We start from the raw sequence: 23,414 nt of genomic DNA, 5'->3' as shown, positions 1-23,414 counted from the left end.
ATATCATAAAGTTTATTAATCATAAGTGTAACTTAATTCTTTTATCCTATGATTAATTTCCTTCTTGTACATGTTGTTGCTGGCAAATGACTTGTCAGATTTGCTGATTACCCATGAGATATATGGATCACTGCTTCAAGAATTAGAACTTTAATTAAAAAGTACACAACAAGCTTATACTCTGCAGAAAATGTTTCTATAACTGATGGGAGAAACGCTAGAGCCATCAGTTTAAAGGGCACCAGATACAAAATCTTTACGACAGTGGTCACATTCACTTAGTAAAAAAAAAGTGACAACTTGCTCTAGATAGCTTTGTAGTCTTGTCAACAGCCTTGAAAAAAAATGTTCTACTTTATAAAGATTGTGCAAGTGGCAGAGATGCAAAATTTAGGAGTATAGAATTACATTTAAAGGGCCTGCCCTTTCTTCTTTCTGTAGGAGTGCACCACTCTCGTCCCCTGACTCCTGCTTGCTGGGGGGCACTGTGCTTTTGAAGACTAAATGTTCACACCAGTGGTCCATGCTGCTTTCAGCTTAGCTTTAAAACATTGAAGGAGCGCAAGAGCACTGAAGACAGATCTAGCAATCTCAAAAGATTCAAGACTGTGCCTGAAAGTTTGTAACCCTTGCCTAAGAAAACAGACACCTCTGATGGATCGCAAAGGTTGCTAGTAATGAGCAGTAAACTATAATATTAAAAATCCATCTGTTCTTGAGAACAGAGATTTTTATTAAGAGTTAATTAGCAAAGTTTTTTTTTAAGAGCACTTTGCAATTTTACCGATGTAAATTGAGCGAATCCCTTTAATCCCTTGCAGACCTCACAGCACACTGGTTGTATGTGTAATTCGCGTCTCTTGTCCATTCCCTCCTGTGATATATAATTTGTAATGTTACACGGCAGAACAGCTGGGTTTATTCTATTACACCACTTGCTGAAGCTGCGATAAAGGAAGCCTTATAAATGTGTTCTGAGCACACCTCAATAAAAGCATTCAAAAAAGCTAAAGGGAAAATGTTACTAGGAAAATATTACTATATTTCATGCTTGAGGGTACTGTGGTAGTGCTTTCATGCTTGCGTTATGTTTTCTTTTTCATGTTTATTTGTCTACATTTCAAATTCTGCTAAATGTGGCTAAGACAATAAGAATGGTGCAGATTCTTGCGGTGTCATCTAAGAACACCATAGTGTCATAGAAGAGAGCCTGACTACAGCAATGTATCACTTACTGGGCTGTGTTTTCCTGTTTCAATACAATCAGCGCTTTATCAACAGGAGATAATCACTACAGGACCAGCTGCCCTCATGCCTCCTGGTCCGATCACGCCCCAACCACTGATTACATTGTACATGGACAGCTGTGGTATGTAGCATTACAAAGGTCTCGATACTCTAAGCCCTGCTAGAATTGCAGTGGAGATATCTGTGACTCTATGATAATTGCTGCACCCAGTAAATGATTTAAATAATTTATCGCTGGAATTGGGGTTTCTGTCCATACATCATGCTGTTGTCGGATTACATAACAAAAACCTGCTGACATATTCCCTTTAATGTTCCTCAATACTCACATGACAGCAAACTACAAATTGCCTTATGGCACATTACACCCTGTGTAACAACTATAGGTTGTACACAGTTATACGCACTACCAGTAGGTAGTTTATAGGCAGATTTATGGGTAACCACAAGTGTTTGCTGACATGAAGAAAGGAGAACACAGGGATCAAATGGGACTGAGATGTAATACCAGACAGAATATCTGAACGATGGCTCCTTCATCCTGTCAAGGGGATTCTACTGGTCAGAGCTCTACCAAAGACACAATGATGGCAAATCTAAAGAATATACCATCAGTGTTATACGTAGAAAATCCTTTAAGGAGGAACAGTCGCAATGTCAAAAGTGGACAGTTTGTTCTCTTAGTTTTAGTTTTATTAAAATCCACCATCCAGTCCCAAAGATATGAGTCTTTTTATTTAGTGCTAACTTTTATGTTGTTTCCAAGAGGGTAAATTGTGTGGAGCCGACTGAAGAATCCTGTTGGCATGATTTTGCAACGTAGAATAAAGACATGGCTGTAACGGTGCTGTGATGCTGACAAAACTGATACCATTGAGGAAGAAATCCGCTTTGTTGTTCTTCTTTAATCAACGTTTAAAGTTTTCTGCTAATTAGATTTCGGTGCACAGGGGCCAGACTGTGCACTGGGGTTTCTCCACCCTGTCTGTGATTCCCCACCCCCTCTGCCTGCCTCCAGTCTATGAATGACAGGTCGCTGCTAAGATTTCAAGCAGAGGAGGCAGGTAACTCACAGTAGGGAGACAGGTAGAGGGGCTGCGGAATCACAGGCAGGAAGGAGCGGCCCCAGTGCACAGGCCGGCCCCATGCACCAAAATCTAATTACAAAATATTAATTGGTGATTAATAAGGAACCACAAAGTAGATTTCTTCACCAAAGGTATCAATTTAATCAGTATTAAAGAACCATTACAGCGATGTCGTTACTTTCCAATATTGTGCTGGCAGGTTCTCTTTAGGCTTGTACACTCCAGAAAGTTACAAGAAACAGAAAAAAAATAGTAGTTCCAAAGTAAACTATTTACCAGACGACGGCCAAAATTATATAGCTCTATCACGTCATATACAATATGTTTCCCAAACAAAAAAGGTGAATCACAGAGCAAAGTATAATAAAATATATTATTTTATTAAGAGTTAACACAAATAGTAACCATTAAAATTTATAACAAAGAAAAAATAAAGAAAGAAAGAAAAAATAACAGGGGTAGTGACACCAATGTGCTATGCTCAGCAAAATATTTTATATACAGTACAAATTGTGAGGAGGTATACCAAGAATATATATTCAAGCAGATAAGCCTATGAGGCTAGGGGAGACAAAGTTTAAAATATGCAAAGATTAAAGTGGTGGCCTATATAAATACGCAAGTGCATATATCTAAATTTTTATATAAATTGTTGGCTTCTTTGGGATGACAGTAATTGGACTATGCAAATTGCCTCTGCTGAAAAAAAGAGGACTTAACTCTATAGCGCCACCTATTGGAAGTAGCGATCCTACAAGTCACAATCAACCCTTTAATGAGTCGTGCAATATGACTTAGGATAAAAGCCAAATCAGTATCTCAATTCGCAGACACGGTGTTTCGGGCTGTTGGCCCTCGTCAGTGCGAAGCATGAGAACTGATTTGGCTAGGTGAGAGGCTCTGGACTGGGGTCTAAGGAGTAACGTTTCTCCTTATGGAGATTGACATACCAGCTGGCTTGTCAAGGTAAGGAGGCTTATTCGCCGTGCAATGCTCCTCTGGGAATTTAAATATGCAAATTGCCTCTGCTGAAAAAAAGAGGACTTAACTCTATAGCGCCACCTATTGGAAGTAGCGATCCTACAAGTCACAATCAACCCTTTAACGAGTCGTGCAATATGACTTAGGATAAAAGCCAAATCAGTATCTCAATTCGCAGACACGGTGTTTCGGGCTGTTGGCCCTCGTCAGTGCGAAGCATGAGAACTGATTTGGCTAGGACTTTGGTCTGTCATCTTGTGGTTGTTTGTATGTACTAATGAAGTACCATTAACGATATATGGTTGGATTTATTGGAATAACTTTAATTGCTGTTTTGATAACAGATTGTCCGTTTGAATATGGATTTGAAAGCCAGGGAGAGTGCTTGGCGGTCTAAAGCTACTGATATTTTTTCTCGGAGTACCCCGGTTGTTTCGCAAAATACCTCTCATGAAGTGAAAGATCTAATGCACAAATATAGATACACTTTGCAACGTAAAACCAAAATATGGTGGAATATGACCACACTTGAGTACTATTGTGATAAAAAGATAGTCCCCAGAGGATTGAGAATCCAGCTATATCCCACATATGAACTGGGAGATAAGGACTTAGTTACAAGATGGACTACAGCAGCATCTAGATGCTCTCTAGAGTTCATCCAGATTTTATTTGAAAATAATGCATCCTCGTTATTGGAATTGGACAAGGAATTGGAATCTGTTTCGAAATCACTGGCTAAAGATATGACCACTGATCAATTTAATAAATGGTCTTAAGATCTTGAAATGGACGCATTAAAATGGGAAGAGAAAATTAGCCAGGAGAAATTAAAAAAGTATCAGCGTGATGTTGAAGATTATGACTCTAATAGAATTTTTAGGTGGCAATTAAAAGGAACCAAAAAGAGTCAAAGAAGCAGAATTAGAACACAATCTGATAGATCCTATGTCTCGGAGGGGGATAGTGGAGCATCAACAAGCGATGTGGAAGCTGTACGAGACCATCAATCTAAAGGAAATGAGAAAACAAAGAAATTCCCAGATATGTTTGAGAAAGCACAAAGGAATGGCAGACCGGGAGATCGCTATCAGGTGGGTAATTTATCCAATCATGTTCTCACTGAGGAACAGATGGATGTTTTACAACGTGGTCTGACTTTTTCTCCCTCTAACAATTTAGACTCGTTCACATCGGTAAAGGACACTCACCTGTTTGCTAGGAAATTGGTTCTGAAAAGGCTACATGCATCTAAGATGGAAAGAGATCTTGTATCGACAACAGTTGAAGAAGCTTTGGAGGCCCTGATCTCCTTGGAGGAGGAAAATATGAGAACATCGGATGTAAGTATAATCCCCAAACATTTATTTACTAAATGTAAAACTTTTCCAGCTTTGAATCTCTGCCCTGCGGTAGAGATTTTCACTAAATTAGTTATACAGGATATAGAGGATCTGGCACGGAAACAATGGAGCAAACCCAATCTTTCTAAATCAGAATGGTTGGCTTTAAGGGAAATGCAAACATGGGATGACATTGTATTCAAACCTGCCGATAAAGGAGGGAATTTGGTGATTTGGCCTACCAACCAATATGAGAAACAGGCCAATAAACTTCTGAATGACTCTAAGGGTATGTGCACACGTCCGGATTTCTTGCAGAAATTTCCTGAAGAAAACCGGAAATTTTCTGCAAGAAATCCGCATTTTTTTTTTTGACAAAGTGTGACCAACTTTTTACTATAGATGCTGCTTATGCAGCATCTATAGTAAAAGATAGAATGTTTAAAAATAATTTAAAAAAAAATAAAAAAATGGTTATACTCACCCTCTGCAGCCTCCGTTCCTATAGATGCCAGTGTGGTTCAGGACCTTCAGTGACGTCACGGCTTGTGATTGGTCGCGAGCGGTCACATGAGCGGTCATGCGACCAATCACAAGACAGTGACGTAATCGCAGGTCCTGAACCACACCATCTATAGAAACAGAAGCGGCAGCATGCAGCGGTGAGAGGCGGGAACACTCCGGGGACATCGAAGGTGAGTATATGACAATTTTTTATTTTAATTCTTTTTTTTTTGACCAATTATATGGTGCCCAGTCCGTGGAGGAGAGTCTCCTCTCCTCCACCCTGGGTACCAACCGCACATAATCTGCTTACTTCCCGCATGGTGTGCACAGCCCCGTGCGGGAAGTAAGCAGATCAATGCACTCCTAGGTGTGCAGAATCCCCGCAATTCCGCATTTTTAATGAACATGTTGCTTTTTCTTCCGCGATGCGATTTTTTCGCGGAAAAAATCGCAACATTTGCACAAAAAATGCGGAATACACTGTAAATAATAGGAGGCATAGGTTAGCGTTTTTTTCACGTTTTTATCACGTTTTTATAGCGAGAAAACGCGAAAAAAACGCAAAAAATCCTGAACGTGTGCACATGGCCTAAGTGTTATCGTCAATTATCTTTTAATCCCATGTCCTCTTTTCAGGATGAGTTGGGTGATATTATGGAAAAGGCTCTGACACAAGGTCTGATTACCAAGAAATTGGTGGAACAGATTCGGGGTAGCCATCCCAAGCTTCCCACCCTTTACTTAATACCGAAAATCCATAAAAACCAGCTGGATCCCCCTGGTCGTCCTATAGTGTCAGGTAAGGGTGGACTTTGTGAGTTAATTGGGAATATCATTGATTATTTCCTGAAACCTTTGGTGGCTAATTTGCCATCTTACATTAAAGACACCACGTCGGCGTTACAGCGTCTTGATCAATTGTATCTGGATGAAAATATGATTTTTGTAACGGCCGACGTGGAGTCGCTTTATACATCTATACGGCATCAGGATGGTTTGGAGGCAGCACGATTTTTTCTAAGCTCAGGCTCATTAGAGGTCGAATTGGTGGAATTAATCATGGTTCTACTTGAATTTTTATTGACTCACATTATTTTTACTTTTAATGACCGGGTCTATTTACAATTACAGGGCACTGCGATGGGGGCCTCTTGTGCCCCCTCATATGCCAATTTATTTTTGGGGGCCTGGGAGAGGAAGATTTTCCAAGATGATCTCATCCAGGATATGTGTCAGATTCACAACTGGATGAGATACATCGATGATGTTCTGTTTATATGGGAGGGCCCCTTGGAGGGCTTGGAGCGTATGATGCAACAGCTTAATAATAACATCAAGAACATCAAGTTGTCATTTAAATATGGAAGGGAAATTGATTTTTTGGACATTAACATTTCAGTAGGTCCTGATGGGGTGGTCAATACGGATATCTTTAGGAAGTCTACTTCAACTAATTCCTTTCTATGTGCAGATTCCTCCCATCCCATCTCTACAGTCCGAGGAATTCCGGTCGGACAGTTTCTCCGGGCTCGGAGAATTTGTTCGGATGAAAATAATTTTGAAAAACAAGCTATGGATTTGACAAGAAGATTTACCGAAAGGGGCTATAGCAAAAGAATGATTAAAAGAGGATATCTCAGGGCCTCCAAAACACCACGCAATCAACTGTTGTATAAAGATGCCTTTACCACTAGGGAACAAAAGGGTCAAGAACAAGTACGTTTCATTTCAACTTACAACAATAAGTGGAATGAATTAAAAGGAATTATATTAAAACATTGGAAAGTTCTACAGGTGGACCCTATTTTACGACAGGTTTTACCTGATCGTCCATCCTTTGTGGCTAAAAGATCTGCAAATTTGAAAGACACTCTAGTACATAGCCATTATGAACGGAAGAAAAGTGATAAAAATAAGGGAAGACCTGGTTTCTTCCCTTGTGGTCTATGTAAAGGTTGCTACAATCATACAAAGGCAACAAAGTTTTGCAATTTTGATGGATCCAAACAGTATGAAATCCGAAAACATCTAACCTGTAGTTCACAAGGAGTTGTTTATCATGCGCAATGTCCGTGCGGAAAAGTGTATATCGGCCTCACAACAAGAGAATTGAAGGTAAGAACAAGGGAGCAAGTTAAGGATATTCAAAAGGCGAAAGGGGTGGATAATGCTGTGTCCCTGAAACCCATTGCTAGACATTTTAAGTTTCATCATGGGTGCAATGCTAGGGGTTTCAGTGTGAAGGCAATAGATCAGGTCACGTTAGGTATTCGAGGGGGGGACTTGCCAAAAATTCTTGCCCAGGCTGAGAGTAAATGGATATATCGCCTGGGAACTCTAAGTCCCAATGGCCTCAATGAGAATTTTGGTTTTGCGTCTTTTTTGTAGATAGTGGCAGTTGTATTCTGAGAGGTATTTTTTAGGGCAAGGGTGATTTTAATGGGGATATTTATGTGTTATTTTATATTGTATATTAATTATGTATTTTTTTCTTATTTATAGTATAAATTCATGATCCTTTTCCTATTGCTGTTCTATGGAGATTTGGATATTCTCTCACGCCGGTTCCTGTGAATGGATCTCTATCAAGAATAAAACAACAGATGCTGTTATTTATTATTTTTGTTATATTTATTATTTATTATTTATTATACAATTATGATGTAGTTTGGTATTATTAGATATATATATATATATATATATATATATATATATATATATATATATATATATATATATATATATATATAGACTAGGCTGATATAGGTATGATATATGTGACTGCCTGAGTGATAATCATATGTGGATGGGGTGCTCTATTTATATAAGTATATAATAGTATATAATACTGCACATTCACATTTTTAGGAGATTCTATGAATATGTATAAGTTAGTTATTTGTGTATACACTTGTTTTGTATTGGTTTCAACATGGGTCAGGTTTGATATATTTAATGTCAAGGGGGTGTAATAAATATTTTTATATTCACATTTTATAACATCACCTTATATAGCACTTCTCATGGTAATATTATATGTGACTAATTAATAAATTTTATTCACTTCACCTTTTCACTCTGTTTTATTATTAGGGTCTTGTCTTGCACTTTATATCTTATTCATTATCATTGCTCGGACATGTATTTTTACGCATGGTCTTTGCAATTGTAAAATCAGGATTATGCACATTCACGCACTTTATAGATTAAAACAGGAGATTACCTGTTCACGGGGCACTTTATTTTATTTTATTTTATTTTATCCATTCTTCCTTGTTGGATATAGAATTTTTTACTTATTCACTTTTAGTCACGTATTGATATAAATCGGCACTGTAGCACTTTCCATATGAATAAGGCGTCATTTCTTATTCCTAGCCTGGTTTCCGGATGATAGTGCGCATGCGTGGATCTCCTCCTCCGTACACTTGGGACAGCGCCATTGGTGTTATTGGCTTGCGTACCGGCTTGCGTATCACCCGGCGGATGTCCCAAAGTGACTTTACTTCCGGAGCAAGGTGGATCTGCGCATGCGCCGAAAGGTCATTCACGGAGCTGACGGCAACTTTAGTTTTAGTTTTAATCACAGCAATAAGGGGATTGGCTCAGGGGTTTAATATATACGTCACTTTGCCTGGGTATGGACATGCCCCCGGAAGAAGCAAGGGTGAAACGCGCGTCGGGGCGCTGGGAAAAGCCAGGGGAGGAAGCACGCGATATAATATTCCATCAAGGTAATGACATCTGTAGGCATTTAGAGCAAGTGATATTACTATCTGTGACACGGGTAGTTTCTTGGCATGAAGTGCTGTTGTATAGATTAAAGACACTGGTATTACTAAGGGGATGATGTTCAGCACCTTGTATATAATCTATGTGTTGGTCAATAGATATAGGCAGCGTTTACTATATGTACTTGATTTCATTGTGTCTGGATGTAACATAACAGTGTGCTTCTCTGGGCTTTCCTATGGGGTATTATCCGGTTTAAATGAGGTAATCTTTTAACATGTTTTTGTATTGTCTTTATTGTTTTCTAATAAAATATATCTAAATTTTTATATAAATGGTTGGCTTCTTTGGGATGACAGTAATTGGACTGCCCTCTTGTGGTTGTTTGTACCTGATTTAAATAGACTGTTTCTTGATGACACATTATCTTTAAAACCACTTGACTTCCCCTTATCTCGCAGTTTGATAGGCAAAAACTATAAAGAAAATTCTGTAAGTCAGAGACTTACATAGAAATCATGGAGCGGAACCCAATAGTTAGAGTGCGTAAGGTTCCCCTCCCCCCAAAAAAACTTAAACGGAGTAGATGGGGATGAAACACATAGGTGCAGTCACAGAAGGGCTTACCTCCCAACATTTTTTTTAACAGAGAGAGACAGATTTTTTGTGTGGCATGTACACAAAAATAGTGCCCTGCTAAAGCCTCTTGGTATTCTCACCATGCACTCCTTTCAAACAGTATGAAGCTGACAAAAATTCCCCCACAGACAGTATAATACTTCAGTAACTTCACCCACATCATTTGTTCCCACAGTAACCTCACACAGTATATTGGTCCCAAAGTTCATCACATTTTATTACATTGCACAGCCTCCACACTCAGTATGATGCCAGACAGACCCACACACACAGCCTGATGCCCCGCAGGACTCCAAACAGATGATCCCCACAGCTCTTCACACAGTATGATGCCGCACGTGCCCCCATAGAGTATGATGGACTACACAGCCCCTCTCACACAGTATGATGGAGCCACAGCCCCCCACAAAGTATAATAGCCAAAAAGCACTCCATAAAGTATGATGGCTCCACTGCTCTTACACAGTTTGATGGCCCCAGAGCTCTCCATTTAGTATGGTGGACCCTTCAGCACCAAACAACATGCATGATGGCCCCACAGCCCCTTACATAATATTATCGACCCCTACCAACCTCCATACCATGTACAATTGCCCCTTACAGTCCCTCACACAGTACGATGGGTCTCCGCAGCACCCCCACCATGTATGATTACCCACCACAGCCCCTAACACAGTGTGATGGACCCTCTTAGCCCCCCACACCATGTACATGCACAATCTCTACACAGTTTTTCACACAGAATACAATCACACAATGTAAGATGGCCTTGACAGCCCCTCACATTGTATGATGTTCCCCCACAGCCCCTCACACAGTGTGATTGCTCCACATCCCCCACACAGTGTGATGGCTCAACAGCCCTGCACACAGTATGGTGGTCCCACAGACGTTTGCACAGTATGGTGGCCCACAGCCATTCTACACATTATGATGTCTCCCATAGCTCTCTACATATTATGATGGTGCCACAGCTCTGCACACAATATGATGGTCTCATAGCCCCTCACAAGTATGATGGACCCTACACTCCCTCACGCATTATGATGAACCCATTCAGCCCACCAAACCATGTGTGATGGCTTTCCACAGTCCCTTACACAGTATGATGGATCCCCACGGTCACCCAAACCATGTAGGATTATCCCAAAGCCCTTTACACTATTCTTGATCGTCTCACAGCCTTTAACCACAGTATGATTGACCCCACAGCATCTCACACTATATGATGGTCCCTAATGGCCACCACACAGTACAATTTACCCCCACTCCCTCTCACACCAATTATGATGGCCCCTTTAGTCCCTCATACACTATGATGAATCCTAAAGCACCCTACACAAAATAATGGCCTCCTCAGTCTCCCACATCATGTATGATAACTCTCACAGGTCCTTGCACAGTGTGATGGACCCTCACATTCATCCATACCATGTATGATAGCCACAAAATATCCATCTTTTGATTTACAAGATAAAATAAAAATCCTCACTTAATCCTGTTTCCCTACTGCTTTGGGGTGGCGTGTGCGGGGCAGTGGCATCTCCAACTGGTCAGTATAAACAAATTTTTGCTTGCACTAGGTCTGGTATAATTCGCAGTATTGTGATAGAAATAATATAATTACTAGGGTGTTGGATTTTTTCATTCACCATTTTTGTGATCACATTGGTATGTTTTGTATGCAATCTGATTAATTTTTGAAATGCACTTTTGCACTTTATTATATTTGAATATTTGATTGTTGTACACTTGGGAGTATTGTGTATGTGTGTATATACACTCACCAGCCACTTTATTAGGTACACCTGTCCAACTTCTTGTTAACACTTAATTTCTAATCAGCCAATCACATGGCGGCAACTCAGTGCATTTAGGCATGTAGACATGGTCAAGACAATCTCCTGCAGTTCAAACCGAGCATCAGTATGGGGAAGAAAGGTGATTTGAGTGCCTTTGAACGTGGCATGGTTGTTGGTGCCAGAAGGGCTGGTCTGAGTATTTCAGAAACTGCTGATCTACTGGGATTTTCACGCACAACCATCTCTAGGGTTTACAGAGAATGGTCCGAAAAAGAAAAAAAATCCAGTGAGCGGCAGTTCTGTGGGTGGAAATGCCTTGTAGATGCCAGAGGTCAGAGGAGAATGGGCAGACTGGTTCGAGCTGATAGAAAGGCAACAGTGACTCAAATCGCCACCCGTTACAACCAAGGTAGGCCTAAGAGCATCTCTGAACGCACAGTGCGTCGAACTTTGAGGCAGATGGGCTACAGCAGCAGAAGACCACACCGGGTACCACTCCTTTCAGCTAAGAACAGGAAACTGAGGCTACAATTTGTACAAGCTCATCGAAATTGGACAGTAGAAGATTGGAAAAACGTTGCTTGGTCTGATGAGTCTCGATTTCTGCTGCGACATTCGGATGGTAGGGTCAGAATTTGGCGTAAACAACATGAAAGCATGGATCCATCCTGCCTTGTATGGAGCATCTTTGGGATGTGCAGCCGACAAATCTGCGGCAACTGTGTGATGCCATCATGTCAATATGGACCAAAATCTCTGAGGAATGCTTCCAGCACCTTGTTGAATCTATGCCACGAAGAATTGAGGCAGTTCTGAAGGCAAAAGGGGGTCCAACCCGTTACTAGCATGGTGTACCTAATAAAGTGGCCGGTGAGTGTATATACACATGCATATTATATACACAATTTTTTTTATTTATTTTTCATCACATATTTTATTATTAAAAAGTAATATAATTTGCTGCATTATATTTATTGATTTTTTTATATTTATGAATTATGTACTGATCAGTTTGGAATTGCCCTGTCCTGCGCATACGGGGTTTTATATTAAATATTATTAAATCCCCTAGAAATCCTTGATTGGAGGAGTTATAATTAATTATTATTTATACATTTTATATTCTTATCAATAATAATTTGTTTTAAATTGTTTGATTTTTTAATAAAAAAAATTTTAATAAAAAATTTCCATATATTTTGGTGATATATATTGTGATTGCAATTAATTTTAAATAAAAATATATTTAATGGAATTATCTTTGGTCTGATGGAATTTTTTAAGAGTTAATTTCTATGGTGGTTTTCATTAGTGTATATAAGTTGTTATTTCTGGTATTTCTTTCTGTATAGGTTTTTGTTCCCTACTGCTGTAGTCTGTGCTGTGGCGACGTGTGTGGTGCAGTGTCATTATCGAGAGATTAAGAGCTCAGACACACAGGGAGAATGATGAAGTAGAGAGCCTCAACATCCTCATCCATCATTGTATTCAATGGTATCTGCATCCTGATGTGGTGGAAAGGGGAAGTGGTTAGGGCGCAGTGCTGCTCAGGCCCCATAGCAACGGCATGATCTGCCGCTATAGGCTGTACACCCCTGCTATAGGGGGACTTAATAAATTGCTTTAAGAAACCGTTATAATGGGAAAAATAATGTGAATAAACTTTTTTTTTTTTTGCTGTATTCCTCTGGTCTCCCCAGTTTTTTGAATTTTGTTGGATCTTAGAGATAGGACACAACCATGCACAGCCCAACATATTAACTGTCATTTATGCCATAAATTGGTATAAATTCTAGTGCAAATCTATGGTACACAGAAAGCTAGAGATGTGTCTAATTTATTATGCAGTCATCACCTAATTTACTTTAGGCTAATGTCAGCAGAGCCCGCCGATTTCAGTCGGTTCAGCTGACAATACAATGTTTAAGGGAGCACTGGACAATTGATTGTCAAGGGAAATACCAATCCGTCATGTCCAATATCAGAATGCTGATCGTATCATCTCTTGTAGTTACTGTATAACGGTTCTCCAATAGAGAACACAGGTGCTCTCAACAGCTATCTACTGTGTGAGGTGGTCTTTACTTCAGTGTACTTCATATTACGATTAGCTTATGAAAAGCCAGTCTTAGCCTCATTTCACATGTCTATGAAACATGGACCATGCTCGGATTGCTCATAATACATGGCGCAACATCCAGGTTTCCCGTTCTAAGATAATGGTGGTATTTATACAACTAGCTCTGCTCAGGGAACCCGATGATTTGATTGTGTGTTGTGATGCAAGCATAGTCCATCTTTTATAAATGTACAAAATCGGACTTAACAAATTCTCCCCTCTGAGTTGAATTTTAACAACTGAGAGCTAAGAACAATTTTTCATCATTATTTCACTTTCCCTATCATAGCCTTAACAATTATATTTTACCTTTGACCTCTGTCTTAGGCTGGTGCACTCGTCCAACATTCACTATCCATTAACGGACCAAAATGTTCGGACTGTTTGCAGGTCTCTTGAACTGAACTTAGTCCGTTGATCTAGGGTCAGGAAACCCATGGCTAATCAAGACATCATGGTCCTTACCTGGACCACGAATATTAGACGTGTGAAACAGGTCTTAATGGATTTGTGGCAACTATTTAGTGCACAAAATAGATATACCGATCATGACTACTATCATTTTAATTGGATGAACCTTCAGTTGATACAGATTTTCCCATTACTGAGACAGGAGAACATTAGAACTTGCAGCAAAATGTCTGTGTCTGCCTCTAGCGCTTCGATTCTCTTCCTCCCCTCTTCGATACATTTTTAAAAGTAATATGAAAACCTGGGTCTGAATTCAGATTTTACCTATAAATTGAGAGTAAAAGATGAGTCTAGAAGAAGAAAGAAGCAGACTTCTTAGATTAGATATATTACAAAGTTTCTTATTTTCATGTGGACTATTGATTTATTAAATAGAAATGAATATGACAATTACGCTTTAATAATTGGGCAGTATCTACACTTGAGCGGAGAACCTATGCTGTGAGTTCTGGAGTGCTCCTGCCATTTTTGATAATAGGAATATGGCAGTATTCATTAATATTACATAGTTATTAAGGTTGAAGGAAGACTTTAAGTCCATCTAGTTCAAGCCATAGCCTAACCTAACATGCCCTAACATGTTGATCCAGGGGAAGGCAAAAAAAACCCATGTGGTAAGAGTAAGCTCCACCATGGGGAAAAAAATTCCTTCCCGACCCCACATACGGCAATCAGACTAGTTCCCTGGATCAACGCCCTATCAAGGAATCTAGTGTATATACCCTGTAACATTATACTTTTCCATGGCAGTATGCATTCAATGTTCTTACCATCAAGAATGCTAAAACCTTATCAAATAAGTGAATGGGCACAACAGTCAGTTCGGATTAATTAGAAACCAACAATAAAATTTCCACTGCCAAGCCGAGTTCAGATGGCCAAACTAATATTCTGGCATGTCATGTCCGCAAATTGGGACCATGATCGACTCGGTGCAGATCTATGTGCATTTCCACAAAGCTGGAGCTGCCTGCTATTTACACAGGAGTGGTTCTGTGATTCTTTTCAATGCAGACCGTTGGTACGTATGGAAAATCAGTCATTGGCACATTGGTTATAATGGGTGCTGTGGTCCATAACGCAAACGGACAGCAAAAGTTAGTATAATACGTTTGTTTGAAAGAGCCCTAAACCAAAATTATAACACTTGATGATTCATCATGTAGGATCTAAATAATGTTCTTCTTAAACTAATAAAGGACTAATTTGTAATGCAGTTGTGATTTAATGTAATAAAATATGCACCTGAGATCATGGTTTATACATAATCTCCTCAGGCTAGACACTTTTTAAATTACATTTGCTAAAATTAAATATGAAATATCATTTGTAATGTTGTATTTCTATCTGGAGGATGACTGCCAAAATGGTCTTTAAATTGAATAACCATGCATATGTTTGGGCCTATGCTGTCACACATCCCGGCATGGTCATCAGCTGTCCCACATTTCAAGAGAAAGTATCCAGTTTCAAACGAGTCTTCCTGGAAATTTTTGTCCCTGAACATGTGTCGGTTTTCTTGGTGCCGTGGAGATAGGTTAAATATAATTGTGTATATATACTGAACACAACTATCTGAAAGGTGAAATAGAACGATGTACTTTTCTAATTTAGTAGCCACTGTAAGCATCCATAGTTAAATAGTTACATAGTCAGTATGCAAAAAAAGACATGTTTGTAAATGTCAACTGAGGTTTGGGAATTGATAAAGAGAAGGGCTATAGGTACAACTATGATACACAATCTAGTCTGCCCCAAAAGAGCAAAGATTTTCCTCCTGATCCTGATGAACACTCAGATCAAGAACTTTACACATTTACATAAGTATTTATATTATGTTCTTATAATCCCCCCAATAATTTCTTGAAACCATAGATGGTTCCTACTATGTCCACAGTGTCCAGCTCTTGTAGTAGACTGTTCCACCACTTGGACATATGGAATAGTATGGAATAAGCAGTCATAGCCAATGAAAATAGGAGGAAAAGAAGAGATCACTTTATTTTTCATTTGGTTCTGGGATCATTTTACTTTGGATTTGGTTCAGCTATACTGTCTTTAAGGAGTGACAGTGTGAAAGGCCTAGCTGTATACAAACTGTTTTCTGTACATCAGCTGCTGACTGAGATCTTCTCAACCTCCCAACACTGAGCTTCAGCCCCCCTACTTCACATTCCACTAGCTGCATCTGTTACAGGAGATCAGCCTCAGTTCTAGAAATAGCAGTATGGAGTGGCCAGATAGCGAACGTCCAAAGATAGGTCACTGCTCAAATCGTCTCAACACCAACACATTCCAATGGCTTCCTACCAGTTCATGTGCAAAGCAAAAGTCTCATTGTTGTAAAGACAGAAAAGAATATATGTCTAAAAGTCATTAGAGAGATAGAGAGATAGATAAATTAATAGATAGATAGATATGGGATAGATAGATAGATAGATAGATAGATAGATAGATAGATAGATAGATAGATATGGGATAGATAGATTGATAGATAGATAGATAGATAGATAGATATGGGATAGATAGATAGATAGATAGCTAGATAGATAGATAGATGCTGGCCACATAGTATAAATAATAAAATTGTGTTAATACAATCATATTTGTCATTGATTATAGTAATATACAAGGATTGTATATATTCGGTGACATCCTGACATCAGTTTGCTTTTGATAAAACAGAAGTTAGAGTAGACACAAAAGGCAGAATAAAAGTTTCAGCACAACTTACCCTTTTAGATCAGATGTGGTCTTAAGCTGTGATGTTGCAGTAAGCAGAGAAAATGTCAAGGCTCAGATAGGGCTAAATGACAGCAAACAGTCGCCCTACACACACTCCGCGATCTGACAGCACCTGTCACTGGAGAGACGTCCCTAAGCCTTTCCTTTCACATTGAGAAGAGAGCAAACTGTGTGAATATTGAGCTTTAAAACTGGCTCCACCTCAGCTGTCCATTGCACCACCTCCAGGGAGGGACGGCACCACCCTTGACTCTTGTGTTATTGTAACACTTCTTACATCATGGTACCGTTGTGTACCGTACTGTATCTTACGTGGAGGTTGTTATTTTTCCTTTTAGATTAACAGTGACCAAGGACAGTATTTACATCAAACAATATTTAAACTATTTCTTTAGAGTACTGGCCATGTAAATTATGATCATAGATAAAATAAGCACTTTATTTTCATTGACATGTAGCTAAACTGTAGTCATTCACAATTTTACCTGCTTTTTTATAACCTGTGTACCTAGATCACATCTTTAAAATAGTATTCCCATTTCCAAGATCCTATCTCAATATGTAGTAGGTGTAATAATAATAATATTATAAAATACATCCAATTAGAAATGTAGTATGGTTCTTCTGATTTGCTATGTCTCTTATCCCATGTGCAGGGCATTGCAGTAGTTTAGGTATCCATGATTACATTTACGACCGACCACTTACAACTAACTGTCACTGCATGAGGTAAGCTACATCAGAAGAATTATACTACATTTCTAATTGGAGGTATTTCCTATTATTATTGTTATTATTATTATTATTACACGTTCTACATATTGGGATAGGATCTTGGAGATGGGAATAGAAAAGCGTTGTGTTGCCAACTTTGTCACAAACAACAAGTTTAAAACTTGAGTGATAGAAGAAATTGACACACTGGCGCTCACCACGTTTAGAGACAAAAGGATGGTGACAGGGAAAATGGATAGTGATTGGAAAACCCTAGCTGCTGGGATCACTGACAGGATCTGTGCCTATCCTGAGATATAGATATATAGAAAAAATGCCACAAACGGACAAAGTGATGCCGCGCTTAGGGGTAAATGCTATATGCTACTAAGATGCAAGTAGTCAATGTATAAATACAATGCGCAATTGTTCCGTGGTGAGAGGGTGCTTACCCTAAGTATAGATGCGCTGATTGTTCCGCTGCGATGCCCCGAGGAGTAGTTTGATCCGGTCCCCGCTGCTGGTTCTTGCAGCGTCGGAGGGAAATAGAAGGGGAGAGCGGGAGGTAGTATAGTAGCTAGCGCGATACCTGGGAGCCCCGGCCGAAGGCGTCCCTGGTAACCGCGAGGAGAGAAATGGCTGCTGGCGCCGGCTCGCAAGTGCCTGAACTGTGACGTCACACAAGGTACGGAGCGGCGTTGGGGCCAAAAGGGATGACTAAACCAACGCGTTTCGAAGGTGCACGGCCTTCTTCATCAGGGTTACGGTGTATCACTCCATCCTCTCCTTTTATGGGTTGTTAATTAGCTGCTATTCTGCCCGCCCCCCATCCCAGTGTATGACTCCTTTGAATCTTGATCATAATGAGTCTGCTATATTAATTACGCGGCGTTCAAGAGGCCTAACTGATCTGGACCACCCTAAATAGCCTATCTATTCATAAATAAATATAAATTAAGAATCAAATACTTTATTAGAACTGCATGATTAAAACCTGAATGAGTGTAAATTCAAAATCAAATGCTTTATTAAAACTACATGATTAAAACTTAAAAACCTAGAACTTTATCCTGTGCCTCATTGGTGATATGCAAATTCCTCTGTTTATATTACGTAGCCGTTACCCCGGGGCTCACGTAAAAAACTTAAAAGAAAGACGCTAACTAAAACTACTTGGTATTAAAATATTTAAAACGTTTGTTTGACAAAAGCGCTAATAAGAATCCCTAGCTTAAAAACATAGCTCAATCCCTTTGCCTCCCACTATTAATAAAGCGCTTAGGGTACTGTTTGTATCTGTGTACGCTGGAAGGTGAACCATACCCCTTACTTGGTTATACGTGTCTATGTCCTTATTAAGGGAGTAGAACAGGGAACCACGCAAAAAAAGAGAGAGAGGGACGGGGAGGGCGATGTTACTCTATGTGCCTGTTGCGTGAGGAGAAGGGGTAAGGGATAGATGAGACGGGATACAGACATGGAGGAGTACTCTCCACCTTTCACAAGAATTATGTGCCTATAATGCATGTGTGTTTATACCACATTAGAATTATTTTCAGTCTTACTGCCTGCTTCAGAGGGCATGCAATTCCAACTCCTGGTTGAGACCCCTTGGGGATAGGCTGTCCAATAAGAATATCCACTTAGATTCAATTCTCGACATCTGTTTGAGGAAGTCCCCTTTTCTTGAGTTAGGTTTGATCTTTTGAATTCCACAGAACTGTATGTCCTTAATCTTCCCCCCATGGTTCTCCACAAAATGTCGTGACAAGGGATGTCCTAAAAATCCCTTTTGGATGTTAGTAAGATGTTCCTTGATCCGTATCCTGAGTTCCCTCTTGGTACGACCAACATACAGTTTCTTGCATGGACATATGATAATGTATATCACTCCCGAGGAAAAACAGGAGATTTTATTCTTAATGCTGTATGTCTTTGTGTTGTTGGTGTCCATGAACTGGGTCTGACAGGTTTTCTTGAAGGTTGTGTTGATGCAACTGAAACAACTGCCACAAGGTGTAAATCCCATATTGGAACTTGAGGGAATCCCACTGTTAGATGCTGGTTTACTAAGGGCCAGTTTGTTTGTTGGGGCAAGAAGATTGCCCAAAGTACGGGCTTTCCTGAACACGAACTTAGGGTGAGGTGGCAAAAATTCTCCCACCACCTTATCCCTAGATAGAATCGCCCAATGTTTGCGTATGATGTTCTGGAATTTCCTATACCCTGCGTGGAATTGTGTTATGATTGGTAGGGACTTTATCGGTTCTGGAATACTGATGGTATCCCCAACTCTGTTTCTGTTCCCCTCAATCAGTGAGTCCCTCGATATATCCCTTACCTCGTTCCTAACTCTTTCCAATGCAGGTAGCGGATACCCTTTTTCCACAAATTGATTTGTCAGATGTTCTGATTCGTTCTCATAGTCCCTTATGTTGGTGCAGTTCCGTCGGACTCTAGTAAACTGGCCTTTCGGTATGTTATTTAGCCAAACGGGCAGGTGACAGCTAGTTAGATGGATGTAGCTGTTTACATCAATTTCCTTACGATAGCATTTGGTATGTAACCTGCCTTCCTCAATGTATATGGTAAGGTCCAAAAAGTTGATACTACTGGAGCTTATAGTAGGCGTGAACTCGAGTCCAAAGTTGTTATCATTTAGGTTGGACAAAAACCTCTCTAATGAGGACCACGAGCCGTCCCAGATGATTATCACGTCATCTATGAATCTGCGCCAAAGTATTAGGCCTTCCTGTAGGCGTCCATTCTTATATATATAGGATTCTTCCCATTTGGCTACGTATATATTTGCGAAACTGGGCGCAAACCGCGTGCCCATCGCGGTCCCCCATGTTTGCAGGAAGAACCTATCTTCGTACATGAAGTAATTGTGTTTTGTGATGAACATAATCCCCTCTTGAATAAACTGTACCTGGGACTCCTGGTATGTCCCTAATTTCTGGAGAAAGCAACCCGCCGCTTCGCATCCCTTTTCCTGGTTGATCACAGTGTATAAGGATTTTATGTCCAGGGTTGCTAGCAGGTATTGAGGTTTCCAGTCAATGTTGTTTAACACCTGCAGAACGTGCCCTGTGTCCTTCAAGTATGCCGGGATGAGTGGCATGCACTTCTGCAGGTGGGTATCTACATACCGGGATAGATTAGCTGTCAGGCTATCTATCCCGGAAATGATAGGTCTTCCTGGAGGTTTTGTTTTGCTCTTGTGTAATTTAGGTATATGATAAAACACTGCTATCCTGGGGTTCTCCTTACATACAAATTGGTACTCTTTTTTATTTAAAATGCCCAGAGATTTGCCCCTCATACACAGGACCTTGAGTTTGCTTACATAATGTGAAGTAGGATCTCCTAGTAATTTTTTGTATGTTGTCCCATCGCTCAGCAATCTTTCTGCCTCGTCTTGGTACATTGTGCGGTTAAGGACCACTATGCCACCTCCTTTGTCCGCTGGGCGAACAATAATATCGTTGTTTGTCTGAAGTATTCTCAAGGATTCTCTCTCTTGTCGGTTCAGGTTGTGAGAGGCATATGTGGACCTTTGTTCCTTATGGTGTAGTTTCCTGATGTCCGCTGTTACCAGCGTGTCAAACGTGTGGAATGCATGGGAGTATTCCTGTACTGGATTGAATGCAGAAGGATTGGCTAGTGAGGTATGAATATAGTTAGACACCTCTTGAGTGTTACTTCTAGTTGCCATTCGTTCTTTTTTAATGAAGTATTTCTTCAGTGCTAGATTTCGTAGGTATTTTTTCATACTCACAAACAGGTTGAATGGTTTAGCTGAGCTGGTAGGAGCAAATTTCAGTCCTCTTTGTAGTAGGGCAACCTCACTGTTCGTAAGTCGATGTGAACTTAAGTTGTATATTTCTTGGCATTCAATAGGTGAATTTATTTTCTTTTTGGAGAGTTGCCTACCCCTCTTGCCTCTCCTTGTTTTTTGTTGTTTCCTACCCGGAAAAAATCCCGGCTTACAGATGGGTATGCAATTGGATTATTCGCTTTCTTCTTCTGAATTGGGCCTGAGGTTTTCTTGTTGTTATTATTGGTTGTAATTTTATTCCTATTTGCCGTAATGTGACCCTTGTTAGACACTCCTGCCACTGAAGTCGGATTCCTGTGTAGGAGGAAACTCTTTTTGTTTTTCTGGGCTTCCTTATTAATACGATTCACCTGGGTGGTTGTAAGCATTGGGATGGTGTTAGGACCTACTGGTGTTCCCTCCATATCCCCACACCTAGTAAGGGGAGAGTATCTATTGGTAATACAAGTAGGTAGAGGGGTTGGGTTGTTCACCCCTGCCCTGGGGCTAGAATGTATGTCAGATGGTGTGCCTGGATATACTGAAAAATCCAAACTCCTGTCAGGGCTGTCAGGATTCCGAATTACGCCTTCCCCTACAGTTGCCTGTTCCAGCATTAGGTCTGAATCAAGCTGGTCCCTTCCACGTACTGGCGTATATTGTGTTGAATTGGATTTGGCACATGAAAAATTGAGGGGTACATCCCCCTCCCCTTGGGTTTCCACAGAATTATATTCATCAAGAACCATCAGTTCACTAGTGTTAATCTGAGAGATGTTCCATCTGTCCGTTCCTGAGTTTGAAGCAGGATAATCCATGTACGCTTGCTCTGGGATATGGTCACGCTGGAACTTTCTCACTTTTTTATTTATAATTTCTGTTTCTCGTTCTCTCAATCTATGTGTAATACTATCTGCTAATTCCTGTGCTTCGTCAGTCATGGTACATGTTTTTAACTGTGTAACAGTGTCCATGATTTGTTTGTTGGTTTTTTTCAAGTTAAGCACTCTTTTGTCAATGATAAATTGTAATGCCCTAAAGGAAAAATCTTCAAACATATTCTCCCATTCCTGCTTGGTGGCAGGGTCACCGAAGTCCCCAGTAAGGGTCTTATGGATAGTTAGCCCTCTGGGGATAATTCGGGATTGTAAGTATTTTTCTAGGGATACCACTTCCCACATATCCCTCATTTCGGTAAAAAGTAACTTTTCCAAAGTTTTGAGGAGATTAGTTGCCTTATTATATGTAGGGAAAATGGGGGTGTTAGTGCTGAAGCGTTCTTTGATGAAACGCAAACGAGAATTTCTATCATCCAGTAATCCCTGAAACACCATGGTGGGGCTGCCTGTTAGTGTGGAGGCACAGAAACAGTAACGATTGAGTGATAGAAGAAATTGACACACTGGCGCTCACCACGTTTAGAGACAAAAGGATGGTGACAGGGAAAATGGATAGTGATTGGAAAACCCTAGCTGCTGGGATCACTGACAGGATCTGTGCCTATCCTGAGATATAGATATATAGAAAAAATGCCACAAACGGACAAAGTGATGCCGCGCTTAGGGGTAAATGCTATATGCTACTAAGATGCAAGTAGTCAATGTATAAATACAATGCGCAATTGTTCCGTGGTGAGAGGGTGCTTACCCTAAGTATAGATGCGCTGATTGTTCCGCTGCGATGCCCCGAGGAGTAGTTTGATCCGGTCCCCGCTGCTGGTTCTTGCAGCGTCGGAGGGAAATAGAAGGGGAGAGCGGGAGGTAGTATAGTAGCTAGCGCGATACCTGGGAGCCCCGGCCGAAGGCGTCCCTGGTAACCGCGAGGAGAGAAATGGCTGCTGGCGCCGGCTCGCAAGTGCCTGAACTGTGACGTCACACAAGGTACGGAGCGGCGTTGGGGCCAAAAGGGATGACTAAACCAACGCGTTTCGAAGGTGCACGGCCTTCTTCATCAGGGTTACGGTGTATCACTCCATCCTCTCCTTTTATGGGTTGTTAATTAGCTGCTATTCTGCCCGCCCCCCATCCCAGTGTATGACTCCTTTGAATGTTGATCATAATGAGTCTGCTATATTAATTACGCGGCGTTCAAGAGGCCTAACTGATCTGGACCACCCTAAATAGCCTATCTATTCATAAATAAATATAAATTAAGAATCAAATACTTTATTAGAACTGCATGATTAAAACCTGAATGAGTGTAAAT

General features: G+C 40.3%; 1 protein-coding gene across 1 annotated transcript in view; it reads right to left on the bottom strand.

The window, feature by feature from the left end:
- KLHL31 (kelch like family member 31) overlaps positions 1 to 16,836 on the bottom strand; it is a 28,746-nt gene extending 11,910 nt beyond the window's left edge. Inside the window, exon 1 of the mRNA XM_077290024.1 lies at positions 16,665 to 16,836. The gene's annotated coding sequence lies outside the window, so the exon portion shown is untranslated. The remainder of the gene's footprint in view (positions 1 to 16,664) is intronic.
- Between the last annotated feature and the right edge of the window lie 6,578 nt (positions 16,837 to 23,414).

This window comes from Ranitomeya variabilis, chromosome 2, assembly GCF_051348905.1.
Source record: "Ranitomeya variabilis isolate aRanVar5 chromosome 2, aRanVar5.hap1, whole genome shotgun sequence".
Lineage (NCBI taxonomy): Eukaryota > Metazoa > Chordata > Amphibia > Anura > Dendrobatidae > Ranitomeya > Ranitomeya variabilis.
This window is presented reverse-complemented; position numbering and strand designations above follow the sequence as displayed.